Source organism: Athene noctua, chromosome 5, assembly GCF_965140245.1.
Source record: "Athene noctua chromosome 5, bAthNoc1.hap1.1, whole genome shotgun sequence".
In the NCBI taxonomy this organism is placed as follows: domain Eukaryota; kingdom Metazoa; phylum Chordata; class Aves; order Strigiformes; family Strigidae; genus Athene; species Athene noctua.
The window spans coordinates 17,431,753-17,444,841 of NC_134041.1; positions in this window are offsets into that span (position 1 = coordinate 17,431,753).

The following is a 13,089-nucleotide window of genomic DNA, read 5'->3' on the forward strand; positions in this document are numbered from 1 at the left end:
GAATAAGAACTGAACCCAAGATGTTGGATTCCTGATGCTCCTCCCTATGCCCATTTCAGCTGTACTTCCCACTGTTCAGTGTCAGCAGTCATTAGGAAACATGTATTTTGTTTCCAAAATCAGGGTCTCCTGAAACAAATCCCTAGTTATTAACAGTAGTGCCACCGTTTGCAAACTGCATTGTGTTAGGGCCACAAACAATGAGTTGGACCTTGCCCAAAGCAACTTCTAGTCCAGGTCATGTATATGGAAGATAGGCAAGGGAAGCTGTTTTCACATATATCTGAGTTGCCCAAGTTAAATGTGGTGAATTATTTCAACAAATATATTCCAAACCTTCTCCTTCAGTTATCCAAATTTGGATGCTGCTCTAAATGAAAAGGAACAATTAAAATGCCTTTCTGAATGCATTTGAAATGAAATAAGTTACTGTAATTTCCCTGGGCAAGCCATCTTTTTGGAGGGGGCAAAAGTTGTAAATGGAAAAACAAACAAATGAGCAAGTAACTGTGGGAAGTGCTGTCAGAGAATCAGAAGCAAGCCTGGGTAGAAGGGGGAGGGAAAGGGTCTTGTCTGCCCTGGGACAATTTGTAGAAAACAAAATATGGGAGAGAGTTGAAATGAACAGGAAAGAAAAAAAAAAAAAGGTGTCTTCCCCCCCCCCCCCCCCCCCAGATAATCAGGTTACCAGGATCTGTGATGCTGCTATTAAAAATTACTGATTTCAAGGACTTTAAGAAAATAGAAAATTCCCCCTTCGTTATTCAGGTTCTTCTTTTACAGGGGTTCCTACAGCTACATGACTAGGAGGTGAGTCCCTGGGTCTCATCTCTAAAGGGGAAGTATGAATGAGGTTGCCAGATGCACCGAGTTAACAGTCAGTGAGCTGAGAACAGCATGACTACCAGCTACCTTTCTGCCTTCCAAATCCTGAACCAGTGAGAAATCAAAACATAGTTTAGGTCAGCCTACAGGTATATAGTATGCTTCACCTCCCATGAACTGGGGATGGGAAGTGAAGGCAAGAGTGCTGCAGAGCTCTGATTGTCTGCTCTCCAAAGACTTCCTGTTAAGGGGAATCCTCAGTTGTCCATTTAGGGTAGTATTATAGCTGCACCGAGCTGCTGAGGCATGCAAAGAAGCTGCAGATGGGGCTGAGAATACAGCTTGATACTTCTCTGTTGAGCCACCCAGTTACAGCATTATCAAATGCCTGCTAGAAGTGGGGTACTAAGACTGCTGGTAATGACTAAAGGCAAAGGAGAGGGTCTGGTTTTAATAAAAAGGTAGTTTACAAACAGCATTTTTCTTATTATAATGATAAAATGGATATGAAACAGTTACGTTCCAGACCCTTATTTTTCAGTGCTATTTATTTTTTTCAGAACACTGAAAACAAAACAAACGAAAAGAAGGGGGAAAGAAAAAGGGGGCAAGGGGGAAGAAAACTCCCTTCAGACAACAATCACCTTTTGAGTTAAATTCTCATGCTTGGTCTTAGCCCAGAGGGATTTGTCTTGAGTGAAGTTTGAAGAAAATCCTTTCAGCAGTTTCTGAGTTATTTAAATGTAACCATGGAGGTTTGGATTCAGATGCTTTTTTGCACTTGTATAACTCAAAAATAGCTTTGCTTTAAAACTTCTAAATTAACCCTCCTTAACTTTTCAACTTGTCACCTATCCTACTGTATGGCTTATAAAATTTTAAAGCTAATAGTATAACAAACTCAAATAATGATACTGCAGATGTTCAAATGAATCTTGGGAGGAATAAATTATAGGAGTCACAGTAGGTTGTTACAGAAGAAAGAGCGGCTGCATGCCTTAAACCATGTGTTCTTACTGGTCTGAAACAGGCCCAATTTTTTTCTACTATTAAAAAGCATAAGTGTGCTTGGGTGTGGATTTTAATACCCAGTTACACATACAAAATTAAGCACGTAAGTCCTGTTCCTTTTTTCCTTCCCGATAGCAGTGCTTCAGACTTGTCAGGACATTCTCTTAAATTTTCCTGCTTTAACACAATCTTGATAAACAGGACACCTAAACATCTCCTACATATTTACAGACTTCAAAGTCACTGAAATGCTCTGTGATTCTCTTACTGTTATTATTCTATTGCCAGAAGGTTGAGGAAATGAGAGGTTAAGTGCCTTGGTCAGTCATGGTTTTTCCTTTTCCTTTTTTTCGTCCAATTGTCCTGTTGCTTTCTTATATTTCTTCCTCTTTGTCGTCTTTCCAACATTTCTGCTCACTTACTAGTCCTGGTCTCGCTGTCTCCTATCTGTCTTTCAACCATCTTTCTCCATTTGTTCTTCTCTAATCATTGCACTGAAGAGGGCCCGTGATAGAAATTATTTTTACTTTGGCAACAGCTTTTTACTTTTATCTTTTCCCTAAATGTCTGGGATGGGTCCAGGCAGCTCTCCCCACTTTCATAATCTCTCTTCACATCCCTCGTGACCCTGAACTCTAGTCAACAATCTGATGTCTGCCATAAGAGCACCTCCCATGATCCAGAGCCATGATCAGACTCAGGTGGTGTAACACCATGCATTACTTTACCTACCTACCATGCTTGCTCTGCCGCTTTCTAGGAACTGGACACCCGCGCCAGGTTTTTCTCACAGAATAATGACAGATAGCGCTGCTACCTTCTGCGTGTCTCTCCTCCTTGCTCCTGTGCCTGTCTTCCTCTCCCAAACTTTTGTGGTTCAGTCTCCTGACTGGTGCAATTTAGCCAAGATACAGGAGACTTGTATTCAGCCTCTGCCTGAGGCAATTTGAACTTGAATCTCTTGCCCCCTGAATTAGCACCCTACCCAAGAGATTATCAGGTGTTCTGTAAGGAGTATGACCCAAGCCCTTTCTTTGAGTGGGAAAGCTTGCGCTTGACTTGCCAGCCTTGTCGTGGAGACACCTGGGTGGGGAAACCACATGTGCCAGGGCCTGCCCCAATAAACACTTAATACAAAGTAGGGAAGTATTCCCTGGAAGAGGGTGGCAGAATCCAGGTTTCTTGCTCTCAGTGATGCTTTGAGAGCAAGTACACATGACAATCCAGTTAATATTTAATTATTCCCTACAAACTGGAACAGCTCCAACGGGATGGATTGGAGAGAGCCCCTGTTCCACAAGATCCTTTTAGACTGCTGTTCTTGCTTGGCTGCTGTGGGTCAGCTCTCCTCATGCCCCAGAGTGGCAATGGCAGCTGCCTCAGCACCACTGACACTTTATGGGACTAGGTAGTGAGGACATGGAGGCTGGCAGGAAGGGAAGGAAAAGGTGCTCCTGAACATACTTTTGTTATCCATGGTGACAGGTCTTGTATCCTTAGGTGAAACAAGCACCTGCCACTGCTGCCTCAGTTACCATTCTGGACAGGAGTGAAATGAAGATGTGGTGGAGTGAAAAACAGTCTGTTTAAAGACAGGGCAGCAGGCTGGGGCACTATAAGGGAAATTGCTTTTAAAGGTGGAAATACAACAAAAATAGACTAAGGAATCTTAAAAGACAAAATCAATGCCAAAGCAGAGGAAGCCAGAATGACTTCCAGCGCTCAGCTACAGGCAGTTGTCCCCCAACATAAGCCAGACACTGTCAGTATGTGGGAGACATCCAGGAATTTTCTCTCCTACAAAAATATTAGGGACATTATATATTTTAACTGTAATGGAAAAACTAGAGCTGTAGTGCTCAGTTCCAAAGGAGAACACTAACTGTTGGAAGCAATGTGGTATAGGGGTCTGTGTGTGCACATGCGTGTGTATGTGGCTGCTCCCTTCTCTCCTAGGGATTCTATAGCTTCCTTCATTCTTCACTTCTCTCATATTACAGAAAGAAGGTAATTTTTCCTGGCCATTTACTAAAGCTCATTAAAGACTGAAGAGAACAAACAATGCTACTCCTTAGAGACTACCATTCAAAGTCATTCTACAATTCTCTGTTCTAATGCTTGAGACAAATTAATTATTCCTTAGTGAAAAGTGTATAATTCCTATTCTTCATTTTTGGGGTGGGGAGTGGGGAATAATAATAAGAAGTTTATATCTGAGTCGAAAGCTGTCTGTGCTGAAGGGAAATGAGAAAAAATGTGTGTTTCAAGAAGAGTAAAAGCAATTATTCTAATAATAATTCTAGGGATATTAATGTCTTTTTAAAGTAGATTGCTTTCAAATAAACACCAAAGTTGAAGGGATAGGAAAGGCTGGTTTATTTATTAATCATTCCAAAAGTGCATTCTTCTAAATGAACAAGTGCATGAGCAACTTCGCTGGCACATATTAAATTTAGTTAAACGGCAACTTGTAAATGTCTAAAAACTTCTGTAACCAGAGACTAATTTGTTTAACGTGTTGAAAATGTTATGTGGATGTGAGGAACTACATATTAAACTTCAAAGCAAAATGCTCCAGAGATTACACCATCTTAAAGACTGCATATTGGAAGGCCTTTATACATTAAACATAAAGGATTTTTAATTCTCTTATATTTTGAATACTTGTCAATCTGTGTGACTCATGCTTAGGATTGTAAACTGTCATTTAAGGTGTGATGTCCAAGTTGAGGCCTGGACCACGATTTGCAAGGGGCTGGATTTTCTCTTTCATCTCTATTAATTAATCCTGTCTCAGTTTGCCCAGCGTACACTTCTGTTGACATCACCTTTTCCATATACTTTAAAGAGTCTCCAGAGAGATCTACTGCAGAACAAAAACTGGACAGAGAATACATTTGGAAACCATTTTATTTCTCAATTACCAACCAAAACGTATGGAAGAGATTTACACTCTATCTGATTTACACAATAATTATACTTTGAAAGCTTAGAAATAAATGGCTTGATCCTTGAAATCATTAGTTACTATACCAAATGTAATTGGTGTAAACTAATGAGTTTACTGGATGGCTGACCCTTAATTACTGATTATAGTTAAACTCTAGCCAATCAAAAATGAGTTTACTTATAAAAGTACAGTATAGTATTAACAAGCATTACATTTCCAAGTAAGCAGCTTTATGATTAGTTGTAGCACACAACTCAAGCCTGTTCAGGGCTATCAAAAGCAGCTTTTTAATAATAGTGCACTAAGCAACCATCAGTCTCTTACCTCAGCGTCTATCAGACAAACAGAAAGAAACCACAGAATTAATCATCTCATGCAACAGAAATAAAGCATCTGGGCCAGATCCAGGTGGGATATACACAGCCGCCTTAGTCAAAAGAGCTGCAAGAGGCTGGGGATTTGCTTTAAGATAGGATAACAGACATGGGGAATTTTGGCCCTCTGTGGGAGCAATATGCAGTATGGAAGTTAAATATTGATCGACTGTGTGCACTCCTGTGTGATAGGGAGAAGCCTATCGACAAAATAGGTTTAATAATTCCTTGAATTGAGGAGGATTCCTTGAGCAGATTCAATATGTGGTGATATGACATTTGGTTACCATGCTGGCAATATGAAAAATTCAGAAGTCATGACTCCTCTCTACATATTAGATCAAATGAAGAATCGTTTTAAAAATTAATACTAAATGGGAAGAAATAATTTTTATTTGTTTCTGGTTGAACTTTAAGAATTAATGTTTTTGCCTAACCAGAAAGACTCAAAATTCCTACCAAAAATGTCAAAAGCCAATTTGTGTAAAGACCATGATTACAGAGTTGGGACTTTAAATAGGTACACCACATATTTTGAGAAAATCATAGGACTTTACTTACAGTCACATCCTTAAAGGTACTTAGGCAAGTGACGCTTATGTTTTAAAGATGTGTAAATTCTCCATCTCCTAGAATTTTCCTGTGAATCCTAAACTTCAGATAGGAGACTGATGCTGGAAAGCACAAGCATTAGATCAAGTCTGATGCACTGCTACTACAGAGATCTAGTTGAAAGAATATGTGTTTGCTGGAGCTCTGTAGCCTGTGCGCTCTTCAGATGACTTGATGGACCTCACAGCTGCCAGGATTCATTCTGTCAGAATTACAGGTCTCTCCCATTTCTGCTCTTCTCTATGATGTTCTCTCTGGTGTTCGCTTTTCATAAAGAGCTAGGCTCAGCAGAGGACCAACCTAATCTGAGGGCTCTTTGGCAGAAGTGCTGTAACTCTTGCCCATTTATCAGTATGAAAATTTTCTTAAAACTCAGAAAATGAAGAATGAATTAATTCTTCAAATGTCTGCACATGAGTTAAAGTGAAATTCATGCATTTACTGAACTCCTGTTTGTGAAATGTGCCGGGGGTCAAGAAAAGGTTAAAGTTGTTTACTGCCTTCAAGCTCTTAGAAGTTAATTCAACTGTGCTGTGAGCAGCTACAGAGAGTAAGTCCTTGGAACAGTGAATTGCTGGTTTGATATCAAGGTCCTTGGGCCTTAATAATAAAATTAGTTTGTTTCTTAAGGAAATCCTGGCAGGGACTTTATGGTCATATAAAGCCATTAGGGTGTTTTACAACATAACTTTAAAGATGCTTTGGAATGATCAGAGTTTGTGGGAAGGGATCATATTTTTTTATTATTTGTGGGATATCCTTAAGCTGTCATAGCTACAACACTGCCACTTGGAATAGCTGGTCTACAGTTCAGAAGAAAAGACAAAAGATCTGTTGAGGCCTAAGTCGGGCAACCGGCACATACCTGTCAACCCACTGTTGAATTGAATGGATCCCATGCACTTCCTGACAATCAGCTCCAATTTTGCAGGAGCTGGATACCTGGGGTAATCAAGGTGTTTTATTGCAATTCCACAAGAGCAGATAGCCTAGGAAGCTTTACAAGTTCTGCTTTACACAGTTCTCTGTTGGAGGGTTCAGCAGTGAGCGATTTTGAAAAGTCATGGAAAAGGAAGCAGGCGTATTTTCCAAAAATTCGAGATCCTGTGAACTCAGAGACAGGGGAAACGTTAAACTAGTCAAAAACCTGCCTCACCACCCCCCCCCACAGCAGTGCTGGTAAGAACAATGCTGCCATTTCTGCTCTGCTAATGCTGAGGCAACACCCTCCAATGCAGAAGGGAGACAAGGAACCATTGATTCGGGAGTAGGGTAACACACTATGGACAGGTTCACCGTCCCCACCCTGCCACCCCTGTGGCACAGAGGAAAGAGGGGCTTCTGGATGGACCAGCAGAACAAGCACTGTAGGGCCTCGCTTCCCTCCTTTGCTGTGAACCATGCCTAACTGCTTCTGTGAAAGAAAGCATCAAGCCCCATCTTGTTCATAGAAATACAACATATTTTAAAGCTGTAGTTAATGGATAAACTGTTTTCTGATTGGATGAGCGGCACAATAAATCTCTTCCTGAGCCAAGTGCAATGCAGCTTATTCAGTAACAGTGAAATGAGCCACTGTCACTTTGCTGCACTTGCATACATCAGGCAAAATGCTTCCATCTTCATCAGTCTTTTAGTGAAATAGAAATAAAGCAATTGTAACAGAATGGTGTCACTGGATCTGTGGCACCTGCTTTAAAAATAAATCTCCTAGCTTTGTCTTCACTATTACTTTCAATAAATGTCCTAGCATTGCCACAGCATTTATCTAGCAGCAGGAAACCATTATCCTATGACAACAATCTATTCCATTAACATTAGCTCTTAATTGTAAGATTGTTTATAAGACAGCAAAAGCTACTGAATCATAGTAGAATGATAAAAAGAGTTATGGTCATGGAGTATAGTAGTCACTCCAGTTCTGAAAAACAACTTAAGAAAAGTAAAGGGCTATATTTTTATATAAAAAATAATGTAATATTCTTACACAAAAAAATGTTTCTAAATAATGGATTACATCAGCAAAGTAACTATTAAAGAGTTAATGTTAAAAACTGGTACTAAGAAACTCTTGCTTTGATAAATGGTATGACTAAAAAACTGAATAGAAAGCTTAGAAACTCTTCCTGAAAGCAAGGCTGCGCCGAGTCAAACAGAGAAATAATAACAGAAGCACATTTGTCTGGCGGAGTGAACAGAAGGAATGTTGTAGAATTGAGTTATGAAGAACATCACTGCAGAATAGAAGGAGAACTGTCATTCTGATTGTTTGTCATTATTGTTTCATGTCCAGTTAAGTGAACTTAGAGTGACAGTCGTGTCATAACTACTGGCATCTATGTAAATTTCAAATCAAATATGATAGAGGCACTTCTGCCAGACACAAGTCACCAGGCTGCTCTTCCTCTTTATTTTTGTAACCCTCCATTTTCTCATACTGTGCTGCTAGCCCTTAAATTAAAGAGACAACTTCAACAGGAGATCCCTGTAATGTGTGTGTTTCAGTTCTCAGTCCATACCGTGCTTTTTCTCAGCACTTTGAAACAACAGCTAATGTCAAATTTCCATCTGAAACAGTCACCACAAACATCTAGGTGTATTAGCTAAAACTAGGCCTTCCTGACAATGACATATCATACAACAAAATCCCCATAATCTCCAGGTTGTGGACCTCCCCTGAAGACCTACAGAGAAAATGGCTCCAGCGTTCCCCCACTGGTTTACTGTAGTCCAAGCCAGCTATCACAAGGGTCTTCTCTGTGGATAGGTGCAAAATAGGTGGAAAAGATCAGCTATGGACCTTTCTGTAAATTACAGCATCATTCAGAGGTTATGGGAACTTCACAAGGATATCAGATGTACTCCTCCATGGCAATGAGTTACAGTAAATAACTCATTTCCTGGATACACACATAACAGGCAGATACTCTAATGACATAGGATTTGCCACTGGACACACATCTTTGAAAATAATTTTAATGCAATTATGAAGGTATTATGTGTGGACAACACCATCAAAAAATATTAAACATGCTGTTTATTCACTCAAGCATAATACTAATTTCTTCTGCATATTTAAACTTACTTAGCTAATTAATTAAATAATAGAGGCTAGAGATAAGTTTTCATTTTTCATGTAACACGTTATTCCAGAACATTATTTTTACTAAATTCTGCATGGGACTGTTTTCAGAAATCATACCAAAGCACAGCTACATTCTTCAAAAGATGTTCCTTTGACAAAGGAAATATAAAAAATTACTAAAAAAACCCCAGATAGTTAGCTCTGAGCAGAAAACATTAATGTTTCAATGATTTCTTGTCTCAAAGGGGAGACAAGTTTACTTTCTCTGCTGAAATTTTTTGAAGTGAATTCTGACTGAAAGGAAGTGGCAGTGATTTAACAAAAACATACTGTTATAAAATATGATGTATGTTCAGAAGCATAAATGATGGTGTTAGAAAGAAACATGTATGTCTGCATTAGGTAAGAACATTTTTGTCAGTTGAATTACTCAGACTTTTTTAAAAAATTCCTTTCCAATTGATCTTTTTTGTGCCGTAAATTTAAAGTAGCTCAGTGGCTACTTTTATGTATAATTTGGGCCTTCAAACAGCACCAAATTGTGCTGTCCCATCCTCTAACCTGACCATTCGGTATGGTGAATAGTGAGTAGAGGCAACATGTTAAAGCAAGTTCTACAAAAGTATCTGTAAAGGAAACATTTTTTTTTTTTTTACTTTAAACAGTAAGTTCTATATGAGTTTACATTTTGAAGTATTTATCAAAGGTTTTTTTTTCTTGTTAAAGATGGTGACATCTGAATCATAAAAATACTTCATTCATGTTTATATTTGTGACAAAATATCACTCTACAGATATATCATCCCAAAAATCAGCTGTCAGTATATGTTTTAGAATATCAAAATAACTTTAACTGATTTGCTTAAAAAGCACCTTGTTTTACTAGACTGTGGAATGTAAAGCCGTCTTTCAATATTCATATAGCATTTCCAATTGTAAGACTGTTTTATGTAGTGAACTTATTATTACATGTGCATATTCTAGTGGCCTCTAGAGACTTTTAATTTAAAACATAAATTACATATAATTTCAAACTCTCATGTCTTTGACTTTAGTCACAGAACTCACTTCCAGGACTTTCTGCTACTGATGGCTTGTGGTAATATATCAATTCTCCCAACAGGAATGTGCACAGGACAAATTAGTGAACGTAATTTTAGCCATATGAGGTCATTACAAATATAGCCTTAGCTCTTCCTAAAGTGGACTTCATTGTTAATATAAACATATATCTATAATTACTGACATTTATATTATTTGGCTCCTGTCCTAAGTTATGGATACAGTGATGATAAAAGGGTCTTGCAAACCCTTACCTAAGCGAACCATGCTTACTAATTACCTTCCATGGTTCTGGGTTCCTGTAAATAAAGTTACTCATATATTTATAAGTAAGTCAAAATCTATACACATATTTCTAAAAGTGAATTATCATGCTCTTTGGGGCAAACAGTGCTGTCTACTGCTTGGAAAAGAACACTGAGAGTAAAGCCATCTAGGATTCTTCCCAGCTTCTGCCAGGATGCGTACTCTCCCATATCATTGGATGTCTGATTGAAATACTTAATCCAGTCACATTTTAAAATTGTTTGGGGCCCTAAACCAGAAGATCCTATGCAAGTAAAGGGATGCATTGCTTTAAAGTAACAAATGGCTGTTGATTTTTCATCGCTGTTTCCAAAGAGACTGGGGTCAGAGGGTTTGTTTTAAATGTCTGATTGTTTGTTCAAAAGGTGTAGCTCCCAAGACACACGGACTAGCAAAGTGCAGCATGGAAGATCTCAAGACAAAGCAGCAGCCTCAACATTTCTCTCTAATGAGAAAAGGAAAAGACAGTCGAGGTCCCATAGGAATGCAGTATTTAGGGAGAGAACCAAGACTCCTTTCATGAATGGTGAGATAACCCTGATGAATTCTGGACTACCTGCTATCTTACGGGCATGTCTAGGTTTAAGAATGATTTGGATCACAGGCTGTAACATTTTCCAGACATTCAGATTGCAACTACTAAGCCAGCAATTTTATGCTTTCCTTTCTCTGACTCCAACAGTACCACGATATAAGCAGCCAGATTTTCTTCTGCATTGTGTTTTTTATCCATTCAGCCAAAATTAACAGTCTTCAAGGATAACGTATGCCAAGTGAATTTAAATCTTGCGGACTCAAATCGACCTAAAGTTGATGGATACATTCATGCCTACTGCTGAAATCTACCAATTACACAGAACTATGTTAACTTACCATAGAAACATCTCATCTAATAGCACAGATGATGTTGAACTAACTAATTACATTATGGCACATAGACAATGAAAAACATAACGAAGATGACAGCACAGCAACAGCAGATGCTGCACAAAAGAAAAATTAGAAAAATATTGCTCTGCAGAATGCTCTCAGTTAAGGTTTCCTCTGTTAAAATTAATCACAAAAATTAGTGAAGATCAGATTTTGGAAAAAGATATGAACATTGTAATGGTATTTGGAAGATGTCATTAAGCCATTTAAAACTCTACTCCTTGTGAAGGTAATTCCCATTTTCTGTATCACTATCAGTTTTAAGACTAGTAAACATTTTAGTGCCGATGGCAGAGTTTCTTGGTAGAATATCTTTTCCAATCAGGAGAGGTCCTGATGGCTCTTCCAGAGTCTGAATTTGGTAGCTCCCAGCCATTACAGGCTTAGATAATTAGACAACTTAGATTTTATTTTAGCTTGGCATTTGCTCTATTCTTGTGCTCTTAGCTGTCAGAAAGTGAGAATAACAGTGACTGTCTATTATCTGTAGCATGCCTTGTTACTTTATATATTTTAAATTGTACCAGATCCTAAACAACAAATCTAAAATTGCTGAGTATATTTAAATGTAATATGTACATGGAGATTACATCCAGATGATATATTTCATAGACCTATGCTAAAAAAATACATTCTTTTTAACCACAATACCGGTGCTCTCCCCCTTTTCCCTGCAGAAGCTTTCCACCAGCTCCAAGTCCGCTTTATGCACAGACTCTGAACGTATCCTAGTCTATGGAGAAAGACAGATAAAGGCTTTTCTCTGGCATTTAAATGATACCTGTGGTGCCATTCGAATTTCAATACTTTATTTGCTATATATTTAGAAACAAAACATACCTACGACATCCCGGGGTTTCCCCAAGCCTGTTTTTCCTAGCTAGACGTTTTTTCCTTACATTTTAACCGGTTACTGGGCGCACGTCTCCGCGGTCCAGCTGAGGCCCGAGATGCAGAAACAAAGGAGGCCTACAGGTGGCGATGTGGTTCAAGTACACCTGGGCTCCGCTGCCCGAGGCCACGCTCACCGTGGGTCGGTCGTCGGGCAGCCGGCCTGCAGTCGGGCAGCCGGCCTGCCGAGCTGCTCCGACACACCCGTTCGTAAGGAAGCGCTCCTGGCCCAAATGCTGCAAACCTTGCGGGTGCTTCGCCCCCACGTTACCCACCAGCGGGACGGGTCTAAGGTACTTTTGTTGCCTCAGACTCCAGAGGGGCGGTGGGCTACGTCAACTCGTAACTCCATCATGCTGCTATCGCTAAGCGTTATTTTGACGGCAGCAATTAACCGGGCCCTCTGCCGGGGCACAGGTCAGCGCTGGCCCGGGCGCGCACGCGGCCGCGCGTGGCAGCAGTTGCAGCGGCGCCCATCCCACTGGCTGTGCGGCATTGGCTGCTGCTTACATCAGCAGGCTGGAATCGAGAAACTCCTGTGATGAAGTTTTTCTCTTCTTTTGCTGCTCCTGGAAATGTACAGTTGATCTGACTCGCAGCCCGCTTGGTGAAGCACATTTGTGTGACCGGGGCGTGCGTGTGCCCTGTGCCAGACAATGCCGGGCAAGGATGTGCCCCAGCAGCTGGGTAAAGCCCCGATGCTTGCAGGAGTAGCTGGTCACGGAGGTAACTCCTGCTAATTATGGTGCATTTATAAACTTTCATTATTTCGAAGGTCTTTTTTAGCTATGCAGTGCTGCGTTCTCTCTTATCCCGTGTGCTGCACTTAGGCCTCAGACCCGTGCAATTAACACGCGGGGTTTTTTTTTCCAATTCTCAGTGTCCCTGTTAAATATTACTTCTGATTTGCTATCATCCTTGGGCTTTTTCCCCAGAAACGCAGTCGTCTTCTCAATCGACAAGCCGCGCAGCAAACTGCCAGCCGGTTGCGGCAGTTTAACCCTTTCGAACCTTTACGGGGTGCTATAACGGCGGGCCCTCTC